We start from the raw sequence: 27481 nt of genomic DNA on the forward strand, positions 1-27481 counted from the left end.
ATTAAGAAAATCAAGACATAATAGTCAAAAATTGGAAGCAACACAAGTGTCTATCAACAGATAAATAAAATGTGGTATATATATATAAACATATGTATACAAATAATATACATATAAATATGTTTACAAATTTTCTTTCCTTTTTTCTTTTCCTTTCTTTAAAAAGGAACTTCTGACAAATGCTACAACATGGATGAAGCTTGATAACATTATGCTAAGTGAAATAAACCAGTCACAAAAGGACAGATGCTGTATGAGTCCACTTACATGAGGTGCCTGGAGTATTCAGACTCACAGAGACAGGAAGGGGAATGGTGGTACCTAGGGATGAAGGGGAGGTGGAAATGAAAAGTTCATGTTTAGTGGATACAACATTTTAGTTGGAGATGTTGCAAAGTTTTGAAGTTGGATGATAGTGATGGGTGCATAACATTGTGAAGGTTCTTAATACACTTCAAATGGTTAAAATGGTAAATTTTATGTTATATATATTTTATAATACTTAAAGAAATCAGCAGATATGAATCTCAGTTCACAGACTCTGAAGTACAAGAAATTTAATTCTATTTCAAGCCCTAATTGATCTAAGGTGGCAAAAAATTTGTCTCAATTACTGAATCTTACCAGCTCCTTTCCCTCCTTTTGCTCAAGTCTCCCAGGAGAGGAGGCTCACATAGAATCAAGCTTTTCAGGATGTGAGGACCTACCTTGTCTTCAACAGCTCTATCAGGTCAGTGCCTACTAAGATACCTCTTAATCCAGGACCATGCATATTCCAATTAAGAAGTCCCTTTTTTCCACAATTAAAACTGGCTTAAAAGAATCTCAGAGAGGCTGGTGCAGCTGGGGTCTTGTTGCCCACCTAGGGAGGACTCAGGGCCCACACACACGTCCTAAACCCTCTCAGCTCTTAAGTCTCTTAAATCTCTCCAGGCTCTCGCTCCCTCTCTTAAGCCCATTAAACTCTCATTATCTCCTCTCCATTTTTTGTCCCTTTTCTAATACTGAAAAAAATCCTTTTATTTTTTAAAAATCTGAACAGTACTGGGGGATATTTAGTAAAGTTTTGTGGAAAGGTCTTTTTTTCTCCCTTTTGTTTTCTCCAAACATTTGTGGTCTCTGGTCTCTAAATGCGAAATATTTGGAAGTAAAAGTTAGAGCCCACCAACCTTTTTCATGGTTCAGAGTGTTACAATCTCTTTCCAAGGCAAAGAGCACAGAATAGCACATCTGAAGAGGGATGGAAGTGTTCAAGGGAGAGAGAATGGAAGAAATAACTAACATACATAATATTCAACTACACAAAACAATTTCATGTTATTGAGTCATATTTGCACTTTTAAATGCAAAGTAACCACTCCAGAATGTTCAGAAGTCAGAGCTGCACAAGTCTTCATGCTGTACCCAAAGGCCAGGCAGCTCTGTGTGCCTTGGGTGCCAGAAATCATTCTTCTCTTGTTCATTCTCTTTCCTTTTCTTCCCTCTGCACTTCTCCACTTTCTTCAGCTTTCTCTCCTTGCAAGCCCTGTGAAAAATAGTGAAAAAAAAAAGTAATTAAAAAAGGTAGACATTCTAACAAAAACTGTAATAGGCTTCTTTGGAAAAATAATGCAAAGGATTTTTCTGTAACAGATGTTCCACATATAACACATGTGGAACATGTGTGAGTGAAGTATTGAGCCAGAATTTTATAGCATTTAAAACTTCCAAGAATTTTTTCAGGTAAAATAAATAGCCTAATTTTACAGAGAAGGAAACAACAACTCTGAAATTAAACATGCTGGGCAATTTTATTCCAGCCATTCAGCTATTAAGTGACATCTCATTCCACTGCAGACTATTCTGTCCTCAAATCTCATACTCATGAGGGAATTCTGTGTTTCCATTCATTAACACTCACAGTTTCATAAATTTGTATAAAACTTCATGCCTCTGAAAACATTTTGAAAATTTCTCAAGGCCTACAGCTATCAAACCTACACTACTGGTGGGAATGAAGTTTGGTGAAAACAGTATGGAGATTCCTCAAAAAAAAAACTAAAAATAGACTTACCCTATGATCCAGCAATCTCACTTCTGGGTATATATCCAGAAGGAACTCTAATTCAAAAAGATACCTGCACCCCAGTGTTCATAGCAGCACTATATATATTAGCCAAGACATGGAATCAACCTAAATTTCCATCAACAGATAACTGGGTAAAGAAGTTGTGGCATATTTATACAATGGAATAATACTCAGCCGTAAAAAAGGAATAAACTAATGCCATTTGTGGCAACATGTATGGACCTAGAGATCGTCATTCTAAGTGAAGTAATCAAGAAAAAGAAATTTTGAGAGTTTGAGATTTGCAAATGTTAGCCACTATATATAAAAATAGATTTTAAAAAGTTTCTTTTGTATAGCACATTGTGCTGTACACCAGAAATTAAAAACAAAACAAACAAACAAAAATGTGTCTTTAAAATAAATAAAAAAAAAAAGTCTAATAGCCAGGACAAAGTCCCCTGATGGCCTCCGGAACAGGTACTTTTTCACAGGGAGATAACTTGCTGCTTTTCTCACAGCCCTGCTGTCCATAGAATGGTTTCCAGGTCTCTATTGTGGATTCTCCCTTCAAGTGAGTTGGGTTTCATGTTCTATTCAAGGGTGTGTGTGTGTGTGTGTGTGTTTGTGTGTGTACATGGTTTGTGTGGTAAGAAAAAGACAAATTCTCATGCAAAATTTTACAAATAGATCAGGAAGTATAATGGAATAGAGAATCTTTTTAAAAAGCAAAATCAGTACTATGATGTAAAAGATTATAGCTCATTTAAAGTGAGACAATACACAGAAAAATACACTAGAACATATGTGATAGTGCTGGGAGACAAGTCAGGACTTGTCAAAGGAAGGAAATATCAGCAATTCAACTTGTAGCAAAATGGCTCATTTTTTCCCCATACATTTTAATTTAGAGCAAAATGCCATAAGGAAGTCAAATAGAATGCTGAAAACAGCATCAGTAGTAGGAATGTCAGAGATGCGAAAGCAAAACATAGTAAGTGAGCTTTGTTTGATGTCAGATTATCCAGTTTCAGTTATTGATCTTGACTGCCTGCCAATTGTCAATCTACATCTTTTCTGTTTGCCAGAATAAATGTTTTTATTTTACATTAGTCTATATGTCATTTGCAGAATACTGAATTATATGTCCAAAATTTATTTTGAAAAGTGTTAGTTTGCTTTAAAAAAAAGTCAGGCCATTTGACAATTTCAGTTTCTTTTTCTAATGTGTATTTTTGCTTATTTATTGAGTACATATTTGTTATACCAGAACTCATAGGCAGTGCTGAAGTTAAAATCATAATAATCATTAAAGTGAAATTTAAAATAATGAATATTATTGTAACAATGTATATTAAGTTGTCACCAAATGCTAGACAGCATGCAAAAGGGCTTTATGTCTCCTTAAGTAAGAATAATAAACATTCATTGAATGTTTATGCCCTGAGGAATTTCAATTTTGTTTATCTAAAGAACATATATCATTCTCAGGATCACTCTAATGTAGGTACTGCAGTTATTCCCATATTCAGATGAGAAGTTAAGGCAAAGAACAAACTAAGTGACTTGATCACAGATAGTAAGTGGCAGAGACAGGATTCTAAGCCTCTTAGTCACTGCAGGTTTTTGTAGGTATTGGTGTTTTTGTCATTGTATATTTAACTTTACTATCTAGAAAGCAAATAAAAGATCAAAGTCCTCCAAAGGAAAGCTCTTAAATTCCCATTTGCCCACAAAGCTTACCTAGAAGTTTACTTAGGAAGTTTAATCCGTCTTTCACAGCATCTCCTTTACTAGATATGACAGAAAAAGCCTCAAGAGCATTTAATGTGTTGCCTCCAACCTCACAGCTATTTTAAAATGTCAGAGCCACCAGTTTTGGGATACATTGCTGTACTGAAGGACTCAAATAGGAATAAGGGGCTCAGTTTGTACCCATTTTTTCCTAATTTTGCCTTCAAGTAATTACTCTGTAATAACACTTACTTTTACAAGTTCGTTCTGCCCTATATCTCAGGCACAATACTAGGTTCTACTATAATGATTATGATTTTTGTAACCTGTCCTAGTGAACATTTTTATATTTTTTAATTGCCCTTGAAATCGTTCTTTCTGAAGACTTTCAAACCCTATTAGACAATTACTTGATGATGGGAAATCTTTTGTCTATTTCACAATTATCCTTCAGCCTTTCTTGGAGTAGAAACTCAGTAAATGTTTGTTGAAATGCATTCAAAGAAATTGACCCCCAGTGATGGTAAATGGCTCACAAATACTATCATACATTCTTTAAAGTGTACTTAAGTCTAGAGGTTTGAGGATCTAGGCAGATGAGAAATTTTGTTTTATATATATTTATTCAAAGTTCTTACCATGTCTTTCTTTTTTTCTTATATGTACCCCCAATACATTTTGTTGAATTTACATATAATGAAATGTGTGTATTACAAGTGCAGAGTTCACTAAGCTCATTCAAAACTAACAAATACAAATAAAATATGATAGTATTTCATCAGTGCACAGGAGGCATCTTAACAGATGTCATGAAGAAATTTATTTTAATTCATACACTGCTGTTATGGGTTGAATTGTGCCCCCTAAAATTTATGTGTTGAAGTTATTACTCCCAGTACCTCAGAATGTGACCATACTTGGAAATAGGGTCATTGTAGAAATAATTAGTTAGGAATACAGAAAGAAAACCATGTTAAGATTGGAGTTATACTGTCACAGCCAAGGAGAGAAACTTGAACACATTCTTTTCTAGTGCCTTCAGGTACAAAATGGCCCTGCTGACACCTTGATCTCAGTAGTTTAGACTCCAGGACTGAGACAAAGGGATAGAAATTGTTTCAGTCATCTTTTCTGACCATAATGCCATGAAACTAGAAATCAGTCACAGAAAAGCAAAGGAGGACTAAAACAACATTATGGAGATGAAACAACTACTACTAAAAATGGGTCAATGATGAAATCAAAGAAGAAATCAAAAAATACTTTGAAACAAACAATAATAAAAACACAACCACACAAAAGCTATGGGATGCAGCAAAAGCAGTCCTAGGAGGGAAGTTCACAGTGACACAGGCCTTCCTCAAAAAACAAGAATAATCTCAAGTAAACAGCCTAACCTGCCACCTAAAAGGATTAGAAAAAGAAAAGCAAACAAAGCCTAAATTCATCAGAAGGGAGGAAATAATAAAGATCAGGGAGGAAATAAAATAGATATTAAAAAATAGAAAAAAATCAATTAAACCAAGAGCTTTTTTTTTGAAACAGTAAAAAAAAAAAAAAAAAAAAAAAAAAAAAGACACACCTCTGGCCAGGCTCACCAAGAAACAAAGAGGAAGAACACAAATAAAGTAAGAAAGGAAAATAGAGAAATTACAACCAATACCACAGAAATACAAAAAAAAGTAAGAGAATGGACAATCACATGGAAACAAATTGGACAACCTAGAAGAAATGGACAAGTTTCTGGAAACATGTAGTCTATGAAGACTAAATTAAGAAGAAATTGACCACTTGAACAGATCAATCATTACAAATGAAGTAGAATCAGCAATTAAAAAAAAGCCTCCCTACAAACAAAAGCCCAAGTCCAAATGGCTTCACTAGGGAATTATACCAAACACACAAAGAAGAGCTCATATCAGTCCTTCTCAAACTCTTCCAAACAATTGAAAAGGAGAGAGTACTCTCAAACTCATTCTATAAAGCCACCATCACCCTGATATCAAAACAAGACAAAGACATAACCAAGATAGAAAATTATAGGGCAATATCATTGATGAATATAAATGTAAAAGTCCTCAACAAAACATTAGCAAACAGAATCCAACAGTACATTAAAAAGATCATACACCACGATCAAGTTGATTCAACTCAGGGGTACAAGGGTGGTTCATCATAAAAAAATCAATCAATATGATACACCACATCAACAAAAGAAAGGGAAAAAACCACATGATCATCTCAATAGATGCAGAAAAATCATTTGATAAAATTCAATACCCATTTATTATTAAAACTCTTAACAAGGTGGGTATAGAGGGAACATACTTCAACATAATACAAGTTATGATGACAAACCCACAGCCAGCATAGTACTCAATGGTGAAAAACTGAAAGTCTTCCCACTAAAACCTGGAAGACAAGGATGCCCACTCTCACCACTTTTATTCAGCACAGTCTTGGTAGTCCTAGCCACAGCAATCAGACAAGAAAAAGACATGAAAAGGAATCCAAATTGGAGAGAAGATGAACATTGTCACTTTATGCAGATGACATGATACTATATATACAAAATCCTAAAAGCTCTACACAAAAACTACTAGAGATGGTAAAAGTATGGCAAGATAGCAGGACACAAGATTAGATTAACATACAGAAATCAGTGCATTTCTTTACACTAATGATGAATTAGCAGGAAAAGAAAGTATAGAAACAATCCATGTCAAAATTGAATCCAAAACAATAAAATACTTGGGAATAAATCTGAACAAGGAGGTGAAAGACATACATGGAGACTTATACAAAATATTAAGGGAATTAAAGATGACTTAACAAAATGGAAGACATCCCATGCTCTTGGATTGGAAGACTCAATATTGTTAAAATGGCCACACTGCCCAAGGCAATCTACCAATTTAATATGATCCATATCAAATTACCCAGGACATTTTTCACAGAACTACAACAAATAATACTAAAATTTATGTGGAATCACAAAAGATCCAGACCCGCCAAAGCAATACTGAAGAAAAAGAATGAAGCTGGAGGAATAACTCTCCCAAACTTCAGACAATACTACAGAGCTACAGTAGTCAAAATAGTGTGGTATTGGCATAAATACAAACATATGGATCAATGTAACAGAATAGAGAACCCAGAAATAAACCCACAGACCTATAGTCTTTGACAAAGGAGGCAAGAACATACAAAGGAGAAAAGACAGTCTAATCTCTTCAGCAAGTGATGTTGAGAAAACTGGACAGCAGCATGTAAATCAGTGAAGTTAGAGCACTCCTTCACCCCATACACAAAAATAAGCACACATTGGCTTAAAGACTTAAATTTAAGACAAGACATGATAAACCTCCTAGAAGAAAACGTAGGCAAAACATTCTCTGACATAAATCTTAGCCATGTTTTTCCTATGGCAGTCTACCCAGGCAATAGAAATAAAATAAAAAATTACCAAATGGGACCTAATTAAACTTATAAGCTTTTTCACAGCAAAGGAAATCACAAGCAAAAACAAAATGACAACATATAGAATGGGACAAAATATTTGTAAAAGATGAGACTGACAAGGGCTTAATTTCCAGAATATATAAATGGCTCATACAACTTAATAACAAAAAAATAAAAAACCCAATCCAAAAATGGGCAGAAGACCTAAACAGGAAATTCCCCAATGAAGACATACAAATGGCCAATAGGCACATGAAAAAATGCTCAGTATCACTAATTATCAGAGAAATGCAAATCAAAACTACAATGATATATGACCTCACACTAGTCAAATGACCATGATTCAGAAGTTCATAACAGATAAATGCTGGAGAGGGTGTGGAGAAAAAAAAACCCTCCTACATTGTTGGTAGGAATGTAGTTTGGTGCAGCCATTATGGAAAACAGTATGGAGATTCCCCAAAAGACTAAAAATAGAATTACCATATGACCCAGCAATCCCAGTGTTAGACATATGTCCAGAGGGAACTTTAATTTGAAAAGATACATACACCCCAGTGTTCACAGCAGCACTATATACAATAGCTAAGACATGGCAGCAACCTAAATGACCATTGAAAGATTATTGGATAAAGAAGTTGTGGTATGTTTATACAATGGAATACTACTCAGTGATAAAAACAGAATAAAATAATGCCATCTGCAGCAACATGGATGGACCTAGAGATCATCATTCTAGTAAGACAGAAAAAGAAAGAAAACATCATATGATATCACTCATATGTGGAATCTTAAAAAAAAAAAAAAAAAAAGGACACTGGTGTACTCATCTACAAAACAGAAACAGACTCACAGACACAGTAAACAATCTTATGGTTACCAGGGAAAGAGGGTAGGAAGGGAACAATTTGGGAGTTTGAGATTTACAAATATTAGCCACTAAATATAAAAATAGATTAACAAAAAAGTTTTTTCTATATAATACAGGGAACTATATTCAATATCTTATAATAACATTTAATGAAAATGAATATATGTATGTATATGCATGGCTGGGACATTACAGTGTACACAAGAAATTGACCCACCCATTGTAACTGACTGTAATTAATATATTTTTTTTAAATTTAAGAAATATGATAAGAAACCAGTGAGCTAGAAGAAAAAGTGAGACACCTCTGGGACAATATAAAGCACAAAACATTCACATTTTAGGGGTCCCAAAAGGGGAAGAGACAGAGAAAAGGCCCAAGAAAATATCTGAAGAGATAATAGCTGAAAACTCCCCTAAAGTGGGGAAGGAAACAGTCACCCATCCCAGGAGTGCAGAGAGTCCCATACAGGATTACCCCACAGAGGAGCCCACCAAGACACATTATCCTTAAAATATCAAAAATTAAAGATAAAGAGAGAATATTAAAAGTGTCAAGGGAAAAACAACAAATAGCATACAAGGGAACTCCATAGGTTATCAGCTGGTTTTTCACCAGAAACCCTGCAGGCCAGAAGGGAGTGGCATGATATATTTAAAGTGATGAAAGAAAAACCTACAACTAAGAATATTATATCCAGCAAGGCTCTTGTTCAGATTTGTTGGAGAAATAAAAAGCTTTGCAGACAAGCAAAAGATAAAAGAATCGAGCACCACCAAACCAGCTTTACAACAAATGCTAAAAGAACCTCTCTAAGCCAAGAAGGAAAGGCCACAACTAAAAACAAACAAACAAAAAAGCTTACTGGTAAAGACAAATTTCAAATACATTCTCAAACCTGTCACATCTTGCCTCCCAAAGGTATTCACTCAGCAATACTGGCATGTCTTCTTGGCCAAGTGCTGGGCTGGAGACCTGTAATACACTGGAAACCAAAGCATAGGCTCTGTTCCCAGGTGGCTGAGCCTCAGTTATAATAAAATACAGAGAAGGCTGTTGTAGACAGAGTACCAGAGAATTAAAATCATGACCTATCCCCTTCTCACAATTCTTAAAATCATTATTCATTTTTCTGACCCTGATACTCCTTCAGGATACACAGGATCTTAGCACAGTTCCACAGGGGAAAGCAGACTCAGTGCTGGCAAGGGAGACACTGTGGACCCCACTCTGGCTGTGCTGAGTAGAAGAATTTCCCTTTGAGTGACTCCCACTGAGACCTACTGCCCACATTCCACTGTCTCCTAGGTATTCAGGGATACCCCATTGTCTTGTAAGCAAATCACTTGCTACCCAAAGATCTACATTGCACAAGTAGAAGGCAACATGTTTTAAAATATCTCTGCTCTTTTACACTGATTGTCAAAGTATTTTTCTTAAATTTAGATGTTTACAGATGGTTGAGAGGAGAGAGGAAGAAAGAGAAGTGGACATAGGGGTTGGACAAAGAATTTCACATGTCTAGGTGTCACAAGGGACAACTTCCACTCAGTGGCTCACCTTATATTTGTGACTTTTAGTAGACTTACTTTAGCTTCCACATGAGATTGAAGAAGAAAAGCATATGTGTGTGTATATATATATAGATACACATATGCTTTTATAAATATATATAGGTATATATACATATATACATCATATATATGTGGTGATTGGCTGACATCAGAACATCTCCTTAGTGGCTTTACCAAGTGGGACCCTTAGCAGATTCAGAAGTCTACTTAGAGTTTTGGCTTGTGGTTTTCTAAGAACTAGGTCTGTAATGAGTCACTGCTGGGGAGCCTGAGGGGTGTTAGGGCCTGTGATCACTCCCCAGGACCCTGGCATGGGGCTCTGAGATGCCTGCAGATCCTCATCTAAGTCTCTTTCTGCTCACATGAGCTCAATTGATGACATCCAGGGCACTTGCTTTAACAGGTGACCTGCCTTATTTTTCATTTCCAAAAATTTTATTTAATGCAAAAAAACAATGATAATCAATCTCATATATTACCCAGGCAGACACAATAGGCACATAATAAGTAATGACTGATAAGAATAATCAGGAACTGAATAGTCATAGACACATAGGGAACACTGGGAGCCCCAGCACTGCAGGTGAGGGGAGTCGGGAGAGACTGGCTAATACTGACAGCAGTGCCCTTTGCTCTGGCTCTGGAGCTGTCACAGGCAGGAGACATGTAGCTGGCTCTAGGTCTTCAGGTGTTTCCACAGCGGGTCCCAGAGCTGGTGCTGTACTTCCATGAAGGCAAACTATCATCAATACAGCTGCACTTCCACATCTCTCCCAAAGACAGGGAAGTTCTCACTGACAGTCAGAGACGTCTCAGTCCCAAATCCCACCCCCAAGTAGTTTTCCCAGGCTGCAGTCCAGGGGAAGAGTGATCTAAGCCTCCTCATTGCTCCTGGCCCTGTCCCAGGCTCAGGGGGCTCTGTTGTGTCTGGTCCATGGCCTTCCCATTCCCACTCGCCCCATCACCCACCTGCATCCTCCTCACAGTCACCCGCTGCCTCTAGACCCCAGGTGCTCCAGCTGTGCCAGGAGAAGCTGGGCCTGTGCTCCATCTGAGCCAGGCATGCTGAGCTCTATGTAAGCCAGTAGCATCTTCAGGCAAGGAAATTCTGGGGGCTGGTGGAAATCTTCTGCATACTGGTGCAGCCAGGTACCTTGGATGGAGGACATGGCCCTGCTGGTTGTCAGGGGGCAGCAGAGTCAGAGGCCTGGCCTTGCCTTCCACACTGCACTCCCGGGGCAGCCCTGTGGGGACATGGGATTCTTTGCCTTTGGCTCCTGTCATTCAGAGGCCAGTCCTAATCCATGTCCCATCTAAACTGGCAGTCTTGGCAGAGGCAGGTTTGGAGCCAGAGGTAGGACTGTGACAAGCCTTTGGAAGTGACAGCCCTTGATCAGTGGTGTGACAGCCTCTCCACATCTTCAAAGGCACTGCTCTGACACACTGCTCTGTCCCTCTCACTGCCCCTCCCCACTGAATGTCAGTGCAGTGAGTTCAGGTAGGCTACCTGCTCTGGGCATTACTCTCTCAGGAAGACAGGAGCTGCTCTGTTAGCATCTGACCCAGGAGGGAAAGAACAGGCTAAGTCTCCCACCCAGGCTTCCTGTGGGCCTTGTCACATCTCAGACTTTAGCTCCTGTACCTACCTGCTGATATTCCAGGGGTCCTGCCTGGGACTCCTCCTGCCCCCACCACTCACCTGAGCTGTCCCCTGAGGCTCACTGGGTCCCCTGCACACCAGCTGAGTCCCCACCATTGAGGCTCCACCGGAGGCTGAGCAGGCTGCTCTCTATCCCTTGTGTTCTGGGTTCCAGGAAGGGGATGGAGGCAGGGCTGAGATCGGGAGGGAATGGCTATGGGTTTCCTGGGTGCTGACTCTTCTCTGACCTCCCAGATGCTCCTCACAGCACCAAAGCCTTGTCCACAGCTCTCCAGTTCTCCTTTTCTCTTTGGCTGGAGAAGCTGTAAGACTTCTGCTCTCAATCCAGAATCGTAAGATGTGTGGAATCCAGGGTTCTGCCTGTGCCTGCCCATTCACGGAGCTCACAGCTCCACAGTGTTTTGGGGGCAGGGAGTTCCTCCTTCTTCAATCAAAGAAACTCACTGTTTCAGCTGGTCCTGGGGTCTGCTTACTCATCACAGTAAGAGCGGATGCACCTGTATCTAGAGGAGACCAGGAAGCTGTCACATGATTGTACAGAGGGCTACATGGACGTGATGTCTGTTGTGACAGTGTGACTCCCGGTAGAATGGGAGCCCTGGAGAGCAGGCTTGGTGTCTGCTCCATGCAGTAAATGATGGTTTTCCCTAGAAAAGCACCTGTCCTATTTGCCCTTCCTACATCAGTGTGGAATGAGCTCAACCAGCCCTATCACACAGGTCACAGTGGGCTTCTGGGACCACACTTCTCCCTCCCAGGAACCCCTGCTCTCACTCTCCTAGGACAGGGACACCAAATGGAATCACAAATACTTTTTCAACTGTAAATATCGGTTCCCTACTCAGGCAAGCAGTAGCCCAAGATACTCTCAGGTAACCAGCCCTAGACCTCTCCAGATGGAGCCAAATCTCCTGAGATTTGCCCTTTTCTCACAGAAGTCAGCCCGCTTCCCTGGGGAAAGTAATTCTCATTATTAAAAGTCAAATTATTTTTCCTTGAAGGGAAGAAATCATTCCATCACCAGATTCTGTCCTTCATCACTCCTGAGATTAACTCCTTTCCTCTGTAAGGATGGATTTTCTTCTCAGGTGAGTGTGAATCCAGCCTCTCTCAGCCGAATAAAACCATATCATCTCACAAGGGGCTCACCAGTCTCACAAGATTTGTCCCTTTTCTTGCAAGACTAACACCAGTGCTCTGGCAAGAGAAATCCCAATTACTGCAAAATAAAGTTCTTAAGTACGTGAAGAAATCCATCCCTCACCAGATTCTTCTCTAATTCACACCAGAGACTAACTCCTTTTCTCCGCATGTAGAGTTTCTTTATTTGCAACATGTGATTGCTGCTGTCACTGTTGAGTGATCACTCAGGGATTCTCTTCCAAGTGGGTTTGAAAGTCTTATGGGATTTGAACCATTCACCATGAGACAAAGACTGGTGTTCTGGCAAGAGAATTCCCAATTATTTCAAGCAAAATGATTTCTAACTCCATGGAAGTAATCCATCCATCTTTACATTAGGTTTTACTTTACCCAGGACAGTTTTGTTTTTTTTCTCAACATATACAGATTTTCTTCTAAGAAGAGCAGAAACCCGGGCACTCTCTGGGGATTATTAATATTTTTTGTCATATCACAATTAGGATCACAAATCTCATGGATTTTTTAAATTTCTGGAGACACAAAATCATTGCTCTTGGGAGAGTAATCACCATTATGGGAAGTTGAGTCTATTCTTAACAGAGCTGAAAAATCAACACTAGATTCTTTTTTTTTTTCTCTCAGTCCTAAGAATAAATACCAAGAATAAAACAGTAAATATGGGTCCCTTCTCTGGCAAACAGGAGCCCAGACATTCTTAGGTAATCACCCCTAGTCACCTCCAGGTGGAGCCAGGTCTCACATGGTCTGTCCATTGCTCAAGGGGATTCACCCCCCTCTTCTGGGAACAGTAATCCTTATTGGAAATCAAATCTATTCCTTGAAGAAAAAAATGACTCTTTCGCCAGATTCTGTCCTTCATCACTCCTGAGACTAAGTCCTTTTCTCTGTAAGGATGAGTTTTCTTCCCAGGTGAGTGTGAATTCAGTGTCTCTCAGCTGAATAAGCCCATATCCTCTCACAAGGGGCTCAGCAGTACCGCAAGGCTTGTACCTTTCCTCACGAGACTCAGCCCCCTTCTCTGGGGAGCGTAATTACAATTATTCTGGGGCACATTTCCTCTTAAGTCTGTGAAGAAATTTTTCCATCGCCAGAATCTTTCCTACTTCACACCAGAGACTAACTTCTTTTCTCCTCATATATGAGCTTCTTTATCTGGCAAAGTGTGGCTTAGCCGCTGCCTAGTGGTTATCCAGGGGTTCTCTTCCAAGCAGATTTGAAAATCCCATGGGATTTGAAACATTCCCTGTGAGACCAAGCCTGGTGTCCTGGCAAGTTAATTCCCAAGAGAAGGGACAAACCTCACAAGGTTGCTGAGCCCCTTGTGAGAGGACATGGGTTAATGCAGCCAAGAGTGGCTGGACTCACGCTCCCCTGAGAAGAAAATCCATCCTTACAGAGGAAAGGAGTTAGTCTCAGGCGTGATGAAAGGCAGAATCTGTCGATGGAGTGATTTCTTCCTTTTGGGAATGATTAGTTTTGATTTTCAATAAGGTGAATTACTTTCCCCAGAAGAATGGGCTATATCCCATGAGAAAATGGCAAATCTCACTAGATTTGTCTTCAGCGGGAGAGGATTACTATTGACCACCTGAGAGTGCCTGGGTGACAGCTAGCCTGAGAAGGGAGCCCGTGTTTACAGTAAAAGTGATCTGTCCTCAAGACTGCAGAAGGGTATAGTTAGCCGTGATGATTCCTTCATCTGTGTTACAAACACGGTCAGCTTCTAATAACAGGGATTATGCCCCTGAGAGACTGGCGAGATTGCTGAGTCCCTTGTGAGAGGATATGGGTATATTCAGCAGGCAGTGGCTGGATTCATGCTCACTTGAGTTAAAAAAAACCAAAAACCCATCCTTACAGAGAAATGGATTTAGACCCTGGAGTGATGAAGGACTGAATCTGGCTATGGGGTGATTTCTTCCCTTCAGGGGGGAATAGATTTGATTTGCAATAATGAGAATTCCTTTCCCCAGACTAGTGGGCTAAATCTCATGATAAAAGGGAAAATCTCATAAGATTTGGCACCACCTGGAGAAGGTTATGGGTGATCTCCTGAGAGTGCCTGGTTACTTCTCAACCGACGAGGGAACCCATATTTACAGTAAAAAGGGATTACAGTCAGGACTGCAAATGGAAATAATCTCATGAAGATAATCGATAATTTCTTCACCCTTGTTAAGAACTGATTTGGCTTCCAATAATGGGGATTACTCTCCCAAGAGCGATGAGATTTGTAGCTCCATAAGAGGGATTATCTCATATTTGCCATACTAATTATGATAAGATAAAAAAATTGCTCTAGAGTGTCTGGGTTTCTATGCTTCTTAGGAGGGAATCCGCATATGTTGAGAAAAGGAGTAACTCTCAAGGGTAACATTAGACACAGTGTAAAGATGGATGGGTTACTTCACCAGAGTTAGGAGTAATTTTGACTTGCAGTAAGTAGGAATTATCTTGCCAGAACACCAGGCTCAGTCTCGTGGGGAATGGCGCAAACCCCAGGAATTTTTCAAACCTGCTTGGAAGAGAATCCCTGTATAATCACTGGACAGTCGCTGAGCCCACTTTGCCAGAGAAAGGAACCTATTTATGGAGAGAAAAGCAGTTAGCCTCTGGTGTGAAGCAGGAATCTGGCAATGGACGGATTTCTTCATGGACTTAAAAGGACATTTGCCTTGCAGTAATTGGGACTACTTTCCACAAGGCAGGTGTCTTCATCTTGAGAGAAAAGGGACAAGTCCTGCAAGATTGCTATGCTCCTTGTGATGGGATATGGGTTTATTCAGCAGAGAGTGGCTGGATTCATGCTCACCTGAGAAGAAAATCCATGTTTACAGTTGAAAAAGGATTTGTGATTGGATTAGGTGTCCCTGTCCTAGGAGAGTGAGAGCAGGGATCCTTGGGAGGGAGCAGTGTGGCCCCAGATCCACTCAGACGTGTGTGATGGGGCTGGCTGAGCTCATTTTTCAAATATGTAGGAAGGGCAACTAGGGACAGGTGATTTTTTAGGAAAAACCATCATTTAACACATTAAGAAGACACCAGGTCTGCCTTCAGGGCTTCCATTCTGCAGGGAGTTGCACTGTCACACTAGGCATCACATCCAGGTAGTGTTCCTGGTACAGCCCGTGTGACGGCGTCCTGCTCTCCTCTAGGTAGGGATGTGCCCTCCCTTACTGCGATGAGTACAGTGGACCGCTGGACCAGCTGAAACAGTGAGTTTCCTGCTCCAAAAACAGCGTGGAGCTGGGGCTTAGTTGATGTGCAGGAGCAGGCAGAACCATGGATCCCACACAACTTACGATTCTGGCTTGAGAGTAGAAGTCTTAGGGCTTAGCCTGGCAAAGAAGAAAGGAGGAGCAGAGAGCTGTGGAGGAGGCTTTGGTGCTGGGAGGAGCATTCAGGATGTCAGAGGACAGAGTCATCCCCTTGGAGAACCCACAGCCATTCCCTCTGTCTCAGCCCTGCCTCTATCCCCTCCCTGGGACACAGAGCACAAGAGGTGGAAAGCAGCCTGCTCTCCATCTGGTGGAACCTCAATGGTGGGGACTCAGCTGGTGCTCAGGGGACCCAGTGAGTCTGAGGGGACAGCTCAGCCTGCTGTGTGGGAGGTGAGTGGCAGGTGCAGGAGGAGACCCAGGCAGGGGCCCTGAAGGGTTAGACAGCAGCTAGGTACATGAGCTGAAATCTGAGTTGTGAGGAGGTCCATGGGAAGTCTTGGTGGGAGACACAGCCTGCTTTTTCCCTCTGGGGTCAGATGCTCATAGAGCACCCCTGTCTTCCCAAGAGAGTAGTGCCCAGAGCAGATGGCCTGCCTGTCCTCACAGAAGAGATGTCCGGTGGGGAGGGACACAGAGAGGGATAGAGCAGTGTGTCAGGGATCCCTGAAGATGTGGAGAGGTTGTCACACCACTGATCAAGGGCTGTCACTTCCAACATCTTGTAGAAACCCCTCCTCTATGCTCAGACCTGCCTCTGGCAAGACTGCCATGTTAGATGGAACATTGAGTAGAACGGGCCTCTGGATAGCAGGAGCCAGAGGCAAAAATGCCCATGTCCCTGGGAGTGCAGTGTGGAAGGCAAGGCCAGGCCTCTGACTGTGCTGCCCCCGTGGCTACCTACAGGGCCAAATCCTCCATCCTGGGCACCTGGCTGCACCAGTGCCCAGAGGATTTCCAACAGCCCCCAGGACTCCCCTTCCTGAAGATGCTACTGGCTTACATAGAGCTCAGATTGCCTGGCTCAGACCTGGAGCACCAGGCCCAGCTTCTCCTGGCACAGCGGGAGCACCTGGGGCCTAGAGGCAGAGGGTGACTGTGAGGAGGATACCGGGTGGGTGATGGGGTGAGTGGGAAGGGGAAGGCCCTGGACCAGACAGAGCAGAGCCTCCTGAGGCTGGGACAGGGCCAGGAGCAATAGGAGACTTAGTTCCCCTGGACTGCAGTCTGAGAACACCCCCTGGGTGTGGGACTTGAGACAGACATCACTGACTATCAGTGAGGACTTTCCTGTCTTTGGGAGACATGTGGAAAAGCAGTCAGACTGATGACAGTTTCCCTTCTTGGAGGTACAGCACCAGCTCTGGAACACGCTGTGGAAACACCTGGAGACCTAGAGCCAGCTACATGTCTCCTGCCTGTGACAGCTCCAGAGCCAGAGCAAAGGACACTGCTGTCAGTATTAGCCAGTCTCTTCCGACTCCCCTCACCTGTAGTGCTGGGGCTCCCAGTGTTCCTTATGTATCTATGAACATACACGTCCTAATTATTCTTGTCAGAGATAGTTTATTACTTGTGGCCTGCTGGGTCTGTCTGTGTAATATATAAGGAGAGTGATTATCATTGTTTTTTTACATTAAATTAAAATTTTGCAAATTAAAAATAAGGGAGGTCACTGAGTTAAAAGCAGTGTCTTGGATGTGATCCACCTGAGGGAATTTCAAAACATTAGAGGAATCATGGAATACTTGAGGTCCATCTGCAATAACGTGTAGGCAGTCTGCAAGGGCCTTCCATTCCCCTTAGAAGTCTCCCAACTATATATCCTCTGGGGTTTGCTTTTAAGAGCCCTTCAACCTCTCAACCACCTAGGAACATACTTTTAGTTACAGATAAAGGCTGTGTATTCCTGGCCTGCAAACCTTGCAAAAACTAAACCAGTTCTTTTGCTTCAAGTTAACCCTGATTCTTTTCCAGGATTTAATTCTAATTTTAGGAGAACATCAACAATAGGGCATAACTCACTTAGATTTACTGTGCAAAGAGCAGACTGGGCATTGATTGAGGAGCATCCAGGTTTGGGAGAAGCTCTGAATCCACAGAAGGAGAGAAGACATGGTGTGAATTGCCTTCCATCCTAGGAAAGAATGGTAGAGACCATGATCAGAGCAAAAAACACATGATCATCTCAATAGATGCAGAAAAAGCATTTGATAAAATCCAGCATCCATTTATGACAAGCTATTTATGACAAACCTACAGCCAGCATAGTACTCAACAGTGAAAAGCTGAAAACCTTCCCACTAAAATCTGGGAAAAGACAACATTGTCCACTCTCACCACTTCTATTCAACATAGTCTTGGAAGTCCTAGCCACAGCAATCAGGAAAGAAAAAGAAATAAAAGGGATCTAAGTTGAAAAAGAAGCGGTAAAATTGTCATTATATGTGGATGACATACTATATATAGAAAACCTGAAAAGTACCATTAAAAAAAAAAAACTCTAGAGTTAATAAAAGAATTTGGCAAGGTAGCAGGACACAAGATTAACATACACAAATCAGTTGAATTTCTTTACACTAACAATGAATCAAGAGGAAAAGAAAGTAAAGAAACAACCCCTTTTAAAATTGCATCCAAAACAATAAAATACTTAGGAATAAACCTGACAAAGGAGGTGAAAGACTTACAGGTGGAGAACTACAAAACTTTGATTAAGGAAATTAAAGAAGACTTTAAAAAATGGAAAGACAACCCATGCTCTTGGATTGGAAGAATCAATATCATTAAAATGGTCACACTGCCCAAGGCAATCTACAGATTTAATGCAATCCCTGTCAAACTACCCAGGACAGTTTTTACTGAACTGGAACAACAATCTTAAGATTTATATGGAATCAAATAGGGAATTTCAGGGTTGGGGAAGGTGGAGGAAATGAGGGGGGAAATCTGGATTCGGGTGGTAGCTGCTGAGGGACGTAGCGAGAGCTAAGGTCGTAGTTAGGGAACTGGAATCAGCTTAACTCCTTGCTGCCCATTCATCTTTGTATGAAGCCCCTCTGACACCTTAGCACTCCAGTTCCAAGGATGGTTTAGGAGGGAAGAACCTGACAGGATCCCTACTTTGCCCCCTTTCCCCCTTTTTTTCTTTCTAGTTCTGCCTCCTTTGCATCTTCCTGTGTCTTCTCCATTCCATATAACTCTACTCACTCCCCCCTCAGCACCCCGTTCTTTTCCTCAGAATCTCCTCTCCCCTTCTCTAGCTCGATTTCTTCTGCCTCGCAGCTGACCACCACCGGCCTGCTCTCCTGAGTGAAGTCATGAAGGCGGTGAACCTGAAGCAAGCCATTTTGCAAGCTTGGAAGGAGCGATAGAGTGACTTCCAGTGGGCAATCAACATGAAGGAATTTTTTCCCAAAGGAGCCGCCTGGGACATTCTCAACCTAGCAGAAGCACTACTGGGGCAGGCCATGATTGGACCTTCCCCCGATCCTCTCATCCTGTCCTACCTGAAGTACGCCATCAGTTCCCAGATGGTGTCCTGCTCCTCTGTCCTCACAGCTATCAGGAAGTTTGATGACTTTTCCCGGGACCTGTGTGTCCAGGCCTTGCTGGGCATCATGGACATGTTTTGTGACTGACTTGGCTGTCACAACGAAGCACAGGAGTATATCGGGCTGTGCTGGGCCCTTCTCAGCGCCCTCTACCGGCTGCTGCGCTGCACCGCAGCCTCTGTTGAGCGGCTCTGGGACGGGCTGGAGGCCTGCACTCCCGCTGCTGCTACTGAAAAGCAGCTTGCCATGTGCCTGTAGCGCCTGAAGAAGACCCTCAGCAGCACCAAGAACCGGGCCCTGCTCCACATGGCCAAACTAGAGGAGGCCTCCTTCTGGACTGCCATTGAGCACTGCCTTTTGAAGCTGGAGGCTATTCTGGCTGGTCTCAGCAGCCCCCAGCTCCGGAGCCAGGCCGAGCGGCGTGGCACGCGCTTATCAGGGGCATCCCCATCATGCTGTCCGTGCACTCGGAGCAGCTGCACAAGACTGGCTTCCCCACCATCCATGCCGTGGTCCTGCTCGAGGGCACCAAGAACCTGACAGGTGAGACACAGCCGCTGGTGAAGAGCAGCATATGCCCACCCTGCCTTGTGCCCTGGAGCCCTGGAAAGCTCACTTCGTGGGTCTCATCGAGTCTCCTGAGGGTACTGGAGAGCTCAAGTGGACAGTTTTCACCTTCCTTAAGATTCCACAGGTTTTGGTGAAATTGAAGAAATACTCTTATGGGCACAAGGACTTTACTAAGGATGTCAATTCTGCTTTTGAGTTCCTGCTGAAGCTCACCCCCTTGCTGGACAAGGCTGACCAGCGCTGCCACTGTGACTGTACAAGCTTCCTGTTCCAGGGATGCAGCAAGCAGGGGCTTCTGTCTGAAGCTAGTATGAACAACATAATGGCCAAGCGCAAAGCAGACTGGGAGCATGCACCACGGCTGAAATCAGATGAAAATGACAACCTCCAGCCCAACCCTGGGCTGATCCTGTGTGTGGAGCCCAAAGTCACCAACATCCTCAGAACAATGGACGCAGCCACTCTGAGTCCCCAGAGAGGCTGCTGGGGGTCCTGGGCCACATGCTGTCAGTGAAGAGCCTGGACTTGTTGCTGGCTGTGGCTGCTGCCACTGGGAAGCTTAAGTCCTTCACCCAGAAATTCATCAATTTGAAAGATTTCAGTACACACGGCAGTGAAGAAAGCAGCAAGGTGGCCTTGGTTTGAGCCTTGCCCTTTGACATCTCCTTCCTCATACGGTGCCATGTAGCCCAGACCTATGGCTCAGAGGTCATCCTGTCTGAGTCGAGCACAGGAATAGAGGTGTTCTTCTTTGAGATGTGGATGCAGACGTGCATGCCCGAGGAGGGCAAAATCCTGAAACCTGACCACCCTTGCTTCTGGCCCGACTCCACAGTGGAGTCCCTGGTGGCTCTGCTCAGCAACTCCTCGGACGTGAAGCTGGTGCAGATGAAGTGGCACAAAGCCTGTCTCAGCATTTCAGTGGCCATCTTGGAAATCCTCAACGCCTGGGAGAATGGGGTGCTGGCCTTCGAGTCCATCCAGAAAATCACCGATAATATCAAGGGGAAGGTTGCAGTCTGGCAGTGTGTGCCATGGCTTGGCTGGTGGTCCATGTGTGGATGCTGGGGCTGGATGAGCATGAGAAGTCACTGCAAATGATCCGCCAGCTGGCAGGGCCGCTGTACAGCAAGAACACCCTGCAATTCTACAATGAGAGGGTGGTGATCATGAGCTCCATCCTGGAACACATGTGTGCCGACGCGCTGCAGCAGACAGCCACACAGATCAAGTTCCCATCCACGGGCATGGACACCATGCCCTACTGGAACCTGCTGCCCCCAAAGCGACACATCAAGAAGGTGCTGATGGACATATTTGCCAAGGTGCTGGAGAGCGGATGGGTGGACAGCCACTCCATCCACATCTCTTACACCCTGCTGCACATGGGAGGCATCTACTGGTTCTGCAACAGCCGGATTAGGGAACTGCTGAAGCAGATGCAGAAGGAGAACCCGCTGCGGGTGGTGGAGCTGCTCTACTCCATTTTCTGTCTGGACACGTGACAGGTGACCCTGGTCCTGCTGGGCCACAGCCTGCCCGGCCTGCTCACCAACTCCTCCAAGTGGCACAGCCTCATGGGCCCCCCAGCACCTCTGTCGTCAAGCTGGCCATCTGGTGTGCCCTGAATTCCTACTCCTCCCACAAGGGGCAGGTGTCCTCCCGCTGAAAGAAGAGACACCGTGAAGACATCGAGGATTACATCAGCCTCTTCCCCTTGGACGACATGCAGCCCTTGAAGCCGATGCGAAGGCTGAGCTCCAGTGAGGAAGATGCAAGTAGCCTCTCGAATCTTACTGACCGATCCATGAGCAGCTAGCTCCCTGTCGGCCTCCCAGCTCCACAAAGTTAACATGAGACCCGCTGAACTGAGTGCTGGCCAACCTGTTCCTGGTCATCTCCTCCATCCTGGGGTCGTGGCTTGCACACGCAGTCTGTGCAGTGGTTCATGGAGGAGTGTGTGGACTGCCTGGAGCAGGGCAGCTGGGGCAGCATCCTGCAGTGCATGCCCTTCACCACCATATCAGCACTGGTGCGGATGTCGGCCATGTCCAGCCCCAAGGTGGTTCTGGCCGTCACAGACCTCAGCCTGCCCCTGGGCCGCCAGGTGGCTGCCAAAGCCATTGCCTCCCTCTGAGGGGCTTGGAGTGGCCGCCAGGGCTGGCAGGGGAGGGTCCCAGCCCCAGGCACCTCAGAAGGGAACCGTGAGGAGAGATGAGACATCATTGCTCATAGCCACATGACATAACAACCCTTGGTCAGTTGGTTTCCAGATCTTTCCCCTGCTCTTGACTTCTGATCTCTAAGATGGCTCCCAGTCTCTTTTGTAATTTCCTCTCCCCACTGCCAGCACCTGTTTCTTTAGCTCAGGGCAGCCTCCCTGGGTTGCACCTCTCCCACCACTCCTCCCCTCCCACGGGTAGCTTTACCTCTGAGGGACTGCTCAGGTGCAGGGTCTGTGTGTATATATGTATATATGTGTATGTGTATATGTGTATATTTATATGGAATCACAAAAGGCTCAGAATTGCCAAAATAATATTGAAAAAGAATGAAGCTGGAGGAATAACCCTCCCAGACCAGACAATATTACAGAGCTACAGGCATCAAAATAGCATGATTGGCATGAAAACAGACATATGGATCAATGGAACAGAATAGACAGCCCAGAAGTAAATCCACAGACCTATGGTCAATTAATTTTTGACAAAGGAGACAAGAATACAATAGAGAAAAGACAGTCTCTTCAGCAAATGGCGTTGGTTAACTGGACAGCAGCATGTAAATCAATGAAGATAGAACACTCCCTTCACCCCATATACAAAAATAAACTCCGAATGGCTTAAAGACTTAAATATAAGACGTCATGATAAATCACCTAGAAGAAAATACAGGCAAAAGATCCTCTGACATAAATCTTAGCAATGTTTTCTTAGGGCAGTCTACCCAGGCAATGGAAATAAGAGCAAAAATAAACCAATGGGATCTAATTAAACTCATATGCATTTGCACAGCAAAGGAAATCATAAGCAAAATGTAACAACAACCTACAGAATTTGAGAAAATATTTGCAAATGATGTGACTGACAAAGGCTTAATTTCCAGAATATATAAACAGCACATATAATTTAATAACAACAACAACAACAACAACAACAACAAAACATCACAATCCAAAAATGGGCAGGGCACCTAAACAACCAATTCTCCAATGAAGACATACAAATGGCCAATAGGCATAGGAGAAAATGCTAAACTTCATTAATTTTAAGAGAAATGAAAATCAAAACTATATCACCTCACACCAGTCAGAATGGCCATCATTCAAAAGTTCGTGAATGAAAAATACTGGAGAGGGCATGGAGAAAATGGAACCCTCCTACACTGCTGGTGGGAATGCAGTTTGGTGTAGCCATTATTGAAAACAGTGTGGAAATTCCTCAAAAAACTAAAAATAGACTTACCCTATGATCCAGCAATCCCACTTCTGGGTATATATCTGGAGGGAACTCTAATGTGGAAAGATACCTGCACCTCAATGTTTACAGCACCACTATATACAATAGCCAAGACCTGGGAGCAACCTAAATGTAGCAACATTTCACTGGATAAAGAAATTGTGGTATATTTATACAATGGAATACTACTCTGCCATGAAAAAGAATAAAATAATGTCATTTGCAGCAACATAGATGGACCTAGAGATCATCATTCTAGGTGAAGTAAGCCAGGAAAAGAAAGAAAAATACCATATATCACTCATATGTGGAATCTTAAAAAAAGAAAGGACACTATGAATTCATCTACAAAACAGAAACAGACTCACAGACTTAGTAAACAATCTTAAGGTTACCAGGGAAAGGGGGTGGGGAAAGATAAATTTGGGTGTTTGAGATTTACAAATGTTAGTCAGTATATATACAGATAGATTTTTAAAGAATGTTTCTTCTGTATAGCACAGAGACCTATGCTCAATATATTGTAATAACCTGTTAATGAAAAAACTGCTACAGCCACCACCTGACATAAAAGAGGAGAGTTATTTATCCTGGGCTAGAACCCAGTCCTTCACAAGTTCTTGTCCATGGCGCTGAGAGCACTGAGGCCTCCTCCCACGAACAGGCTGACATGAATACACATTTCCAGTGAACTTGGGGCAGCAGAGGCTGCCCCCAGCACAGGCCACAGGGAGATGGAGGCATGTCCACCTGCTCCCCCGGGGCAACCCCCTTCACCTGGCCACCACTGCCCCCTGACAGCACCGTGCCCACCTCCTGGGAGCCAACTCACCTGGAAATAAGTGTCCCAGGAACCTGGGGCAGTGGTGAGGAGAGGGGAGCTGCCCCTGACAAGCTGGTATATTTGCACCCATCTCCTCTGCAATATGGCTTGGGTGTGGCCTCTGCTGCCCCAGATTTGCTGGAGGCACCTCCTCATGTCAGCCTGCTCCCTGAGGCAGGCGGGGTGTGGTCAGTGGGCAGTGGTGGTGGGTTAGGAGAGCTGCCCTGTGTGAACCTGTGGATGTGCTTCAATCTTCCCCACGACGAGTCTGGGGGCTGCCTCTGCTGCCCCAGCTTCCCGGGATGCACATCTCTTGATCTGCCTGCTCCTGGGAGGCAGGCGCGGTGTCTTCTGAGGGTGGCAGCAGTGGTAAAGGCGGGATTGGGGCTGCCCCGTGTGAGCAGGGGGCTTTGTTCCCATTTCTCTCTGTCACTGCTGCTGCCCCCCCCACACTGACTGCACGGTGTCTGCCTCCCAGCAGCAGGCTGACCTGTAACCTGTATCCTGCCAGCCTGGGGCAGTAGAGGCCACCCTAGTCCAGGCTGCAGGGCAGATGGCAGCAAGATGACCAGGGCAGTGCATCCGGGGCAGGCTCCCTACACCTGCCTCCATCGCTGCCCCCACAACCTGACCTCACTGTGCAGGCCTCCTGGGAGCAAGCTAACTAGGAGACATGCATATGGGGAACCTGGGGAAGCAGATGCTGCCTTCAAGCCAGGCCTCAGGGGAGGTGGAAACAAATCCAGGGGCTCACACCTGGAAGCCCCCTCCCAACACAGCCGCCTCAGCCCCCCGACCGCACTGCGAGCAAGGCTCCCCAGGAGCTGGCCCACCTGGGGATGTGCCTCCAGCGAACCTGCACAGCAGAGGCTGCCCCCAGGCCAGGCCGCGTGGAAGATGGGAAGAAATACACGGGTTCTCACAGGTAGCTCCCCTTATCCCGCCTCCACAGCTGTCACACCTGCCATCGTCTCTGCTGCTCTCTGACTGGACCGCACAGGCCTCTAGGGTGCAGTCTGACCTAAAGACAAATGTGAGGCAGCACAGGCCACCCCCAGGCCAGGCAGCGGGGGAGATGGGAGCAAGTGACTGGCTCCCAAGGGGCAGCCCCGCTCCCCTCACCACCACCTCCAAGGCTACCGCCTCTGCCATCTTCCCAGCCCCCTGGCCACACTGTGCCCATGGTCTTACTAAAGTGGGTATAGAGGGAACATGTCTCAACATAAAAAAAACTATGACAAACCTACAGTTACCATAATACCCTACCAAGAGAGCCGAAAGCCTTTCTGCTAAAATCTGGAACAAGACAAGGATACCCACCCTCACACCTTCTATTCAATATAGTATTGGAAGTCCTGGCCACAACAATTAGACAACAAAAAGAAATAAAAGGGATCCAAATTGGAAGAGAAGATGTAAAATTGTCATTATATGTGGATGACATAATGCTATGTATAGAAAACCCTAAAGGCTCCACACAAAACCTGTAAGAGCTAATAAAAGAAATCAGCAAGGCAGCAGGATACAACAGCAACATACAGACATCAGTGGCATTTCTTTACAAGAAAGTAATAATCTCTTTTAAAATTGAATCCAAAAAAAAAAAAAAACAAAAAAAACTTAGGAATAAATCTGACCCAGGAAGTTAAAGACTTATACGCGGAGACCTACGAAACACTGACTAAGGAAATGAAAGAGGACATAAAGAAATGGAAAGATATTCCATGTTCTTGCATTGGAATAATTAATATTGTTAAAATGGCCATACTGTTCAAAGCAATCTACAGATTTAATGCGAACCCTATTATGTCACAATTTTCACAAAACTACAACATATCAACCTAAAATTTATATGGAATCACAAAAGACCCAGAATTACCAAAGCATTACTTTGGAAGACCGAAACTGGAGGAATAACCTTCCCAGACTTCAGACAGTACTACAGAGCTACAGTCATCCATGGTATTGGTATAAAAACAGACATATGGATCAACAGAACAGAATAGAGAGCCCAGAAATAAACCCACACACTTTTGGTCAATTAATCTCTGACAAAGGAGGCAATAACATATAATGGAGTAAAGACATTCTCTTCAGCAAATGGTATAGGGAAAACTGGACAGCTGCATGTAAATCAGTGAAGTTAGAATACTCCCTCACCCCATACACAAAAATAAATTCAAAATGGCTTAAAAACTTAAACGTAAGACAAGACACTATAAATCTCTTAGAAGACAACATAGGCAAAACATTATCTGACATACATCTCAGCAATGTTCTCCTAGGGCAGTCTACCCAAGCAACAGAAATAAAAGCAAAAAACAAACAAACAAATGGGACCTAACTAAACTTACAAGCTTTTGCACAGCAAAGGAAACCATAAGCAAAACAAAAAACAACCTCTGAAATGGGAGAAAATATTTGTAAATGATGCAACTGACAAAGGGTTAATTTCCAGAATATATAAACAGCTCAATGGAATAACAAAAAAACAAGCAACCCAATCCAAAAATGGGCAGAAGACCTAAACAAGCATTTCTCCAATGAAGACATACAAATGGCCAATAGGCACATGAAAAACTAATCAATATCACTAATTATCAGAGAAATGCAAATCAAAACTACAATGAGGTATCACTTCACACCAGTCAGAATCACCATCATTCAAACGTCCACAAAGGAGAAATGCTGCAGATTGTGTGGAGAAAAGGAAACCCTCCTATACTGTTGGTGGGAATGTAGTTTGGTGTAGCCATTGTGGAAATCAGTAGGGAGATTTCTCAAACGACTAAAACTAGACTTGCCAAAAGCTTTGATCTCAGGGTCAGGCCAACCAAGCTCCCAAAGGCCCAAGTCTCACCCGTTATTCTGACCTGGAGGGTCCGGAGCGGCCTCCACTCGCCAGGCAGGTCCACCTACACAGGATGGCCATGGTCTGAGGGCCGGCGGGAGGTGCTCCAGGGTCTGTCCGGCCCCCTCCCACCTCCCATGGCTGCATTCGCTTTCCCAAATCCGTGCGTGAGCGGCAGTGAAGACGCGGGGTTCAGGGACTGCTAATGTGGGCAGAGGGAGCACCATGAACCAGGGCTGCGTGCCCTGCCCTGTGCAGGGTCCTAACGGGCCGCCCCTCCCGGGCCTCACCTACACACCTGTGCGCCTCCCCAGCCGCGCAGCCCAGGCCTCACCCGCTGGCTCCCCGACCTGCGCGCCCCCATGAGCGCCCCCTTACCTGCCCGGCGGCCATACCGGAGGCGACGGCAAGCGACAGCCCAGACCCCAGGCCGGTTCCTCCTCAGGTAGCTGACCCAGAAGCGCCAGGTTCCCGCCAGCATCCACACGCTCTGG

At 44.0% G+C, this 27481-nt stretch overlaps 1 long non-coding RNA gene and 1 pseudogene across 1 annotated transcript; one reads left to right on the top strand and one right to left on the bottom strand.

The window, feature by feature from the left end:
• LOC116158159 (uncharacterized) lies at positions 1-27481 on the bottom strand. Its single transcript, XR_010379013.1, has 3 exons — positions 27366-27481; positions 17757-17868; positions 1-1525 (listed from the first exon to the last, which is right to left on the bottom strand). It is a non-coding gene; the product is annotated as an uncharacterized LOC116158159 (long non-coding RNA).
• LOC116158156 (mediator of RNA polymerase II transcription subunit 24-like) lies at positions 19040-21992 on the top strand (annotated as a pseudogene).

The sequence above is a fragment of the Camelus dromedarius genome, chromosome 35 (assembly GCF_036321535.1).
Source record: "Camelus dromedarius isolate mCamDro1 chromosome 35, mCamDro1.pat, whole genome shotgun sequence".
Classification (NCBI taxonomy): domain Eukaryota; kingdom Metazoa; phylum Chordata; class Mammalia; order Artiodactyla; family Camelidae; genus Camelus; species Camelus dromedarius.